This window comes from Symphalangus syndactylus, chromosome 16, assembly GCF_028878055.3.
Source record: "Symphalangus syndactylus isolate Jambi chromosome 16, NHGRI_mSymSyn1-v2.1_pri, whole genome shotgun sequence".
Lineage (NCBI taxonomy): Eukaryota > Metazoa > Chordata > Mammalia > Primates > Hylobatidae > Symphalangus > Symphalangus syndactylus.
This window is the reverse complement of record NC_072438.2, coordinates 70,907,717-70,910,257: the sequence shown is the minus strand read 5'-3', so window position 1 is coordinate 70,910,257 and position 2,541 is coordinate 70,907,717.

The following is a 2,541-nucleotide window of genomic DNA, read 5'->3' as shown; positions in this document are numbered from 1 at the left end:
AGAATAAAAAATAAGAAAAAATTAACTGGGTGTGGTGGTGTGTGCCTGCAGTCCTACCTACTGTGAAGCTGAGGCAGAAGGACTGCTTGAGTCCAGGAGTTTGAGTCTGTAGTGAGCTATGATTGTGCCACTGCACTCCAGCCTGGGTAATGGAGCAAGACCTCATCTCAAAGAAAAAAGAAAAGAAAAGGACTATTATTGAAATCAAGGTGTCAGCTAAAGAGCAGTAATATATATATATGTATATACATATATATGTAATCTGCAAATTAGGTAGCTAATATTGCATAACTCTGTTCTCCTAGCACCTTTTCAAATTACCCTTAGCCTTTGTCAGGACGTCGCTAGACTAGATTCTTTACCTAGAAGGATAGCCCAAACTTTCCTTCCTTCCTTGTCTTTGTTGGGTTCCCAGAGTTTTCCAACAGCAGAACATTAGACAAGGAAGTACTAAAAAAGGTCTCAGTGAATCTCCTGGGTTCTTGATAAAATTCTCCTTTATGTAGAAGAAACCCATTTGTCCCCTTGTAATCAGGATCAATCACTCTGGCCAGAAAAACAACCCCCAATTCTGCCTGTGAGTGTAGCAGTACGTGAAGCTTCACATAGGGTGTACTCTTAGGCCAACTGATCAGAACCATGACTGTGCATATATATATACATAATATATGTATATACATATATATGTGTATATGTGTGTGTATATATATATATATATATATATATATATATATAGTAAACTTGCTTAGCTCTAAATACACACATAGTGAAAGAACAAGTTGAACCGGTAAGTTCTACCAAGAACTACATGAAACTACCAGCAGATACTACTGTAAGCGCCAAGAGGACCTTTCTCCTTGGCCCTCTGAGGTTTGGCTGAAAATCACTGACATGAGGCAAATTAATAGAAAAAACATACAAATTTACTTAACGTATATAACAGGAAGAATCACAGCGTGATTACCCACCTCTCAGAGGGCTTCAGAAGCTTGTGGATACAATCCCAGCGACACAGGTTATGGTAGGGAGAAGAGGAATTCTGTTGAGGGATTACAAGGGAGAATGAATGTATCAGGAACACGTTAATTTGTACAACATCTTGTGAAAGGGTCTGCTCAGGTGTGATTACTACATTCTTGGTCTTACAGGGAGGCAACAAAAACAATTATGTTCCTTGTGTCTAAACTTTATCCTTTGCTTTGGCAGAGATGGCGTGGGGGATTTAGGGGAGTGGGACCTTGAGGCTTCTTCAGTTCAGATGTCAAAACGCCATTATTTGGGGTATGTTTCTGGGCCAGCAACACTGTTTAACAGGGAGGCTTGTTCCATCCAGTAAGGGGGTCAAGAAATGGTTCCCCGAAGAAAACGATTCCTGAAATCTGACAAATAAATTAGGTGTCAAACAGGCAAAAAGTGTGTCGGAATGAGCAGGGATGAGGGTAGGGTGGAAAAATCTTGGTACTTACTCTGTGGGAAGACCTGAGGAAAAAAAGCCACTACAGTTTAGAGTTCAGTGTATGGTGGGCGAACGAGATGAAGCTGAAAACTTGGACAATCGGGAGCGTATTTTTATTCTAAGAGCAAGGGAAAGCCATCAAAAATTTTTCAGCAGAAGATTGCCGTGATCATATTTGTATTTGAAGACTACAACGGTGCTGTATGAAAAATGGATGCAGAAAGCCGAATTGGGAAGCTATTGTTCCTGGAAAGGACGACCCTGAAAGCGGAGAGTTGTAGAGAACACAACTGATGTTTAAAAAGAAAAATCCACAAAACGTGGTGATGGAGCACGTACCTGAAGTTGTGCCCATTGCGCTTCTGATTTCAAATAAGTAACTGTTTTAAATTGCCTACTAACATAAATTTAAAAAGCCCAGTCGATTCCAAACACTGACACCTAGGCGTGATAATCCATGGTTATTTCCTTAGCTGAGCTTTATGGTATTTCTGTGGGCGCTATGGAAATGCTCCTCCAGGCAGTACACATCAGCAGTGGCTCGTAGTGAAGAATGTTCAAGGAAGGGTTTGTCCCCGATCACCAGGACTCGGGGCTTGGGAGCCTGGACTGCCATGAGGAAGGCTCGATTCACCACTACAGACAGGGAGCCTGAGGCCTGGGTAGTGCCCAGAAGTCGGCAGTCACGCCAGGTTAGGAAGCGCCGAAGCCGCGGGAAACCCTGGACTCCATCCCTGGATTTGTACCAGTGTCGAAGATGGTACCCAAGTCGCCGAAAACTTCCCGGAAGTTTAGACCAAGACCTACTTATTATCTACGGTGTCCGGGAAGGTCCATGATTGTGCGACATAAAGTCAGATGGGAGGAAGGCGCACGCGCATTGGGGACTTGACTCTGGAAAGCTTCCAGACCAAGGTCAGCGGAGAGTAAGCATGAAGCTTCTGCGTTTGCTCCTCCCCACCCACCGCGTCCTGATTTCCTAGAAGGGCTCTGTCACCAAAAAAGATTTTCCATTGGCTTAGAGGAGGGAGGGCCCGCCTTCCGCCGTTATCCATTGGCTGTCCGTTCCGCCGCAAGTTGGGGGC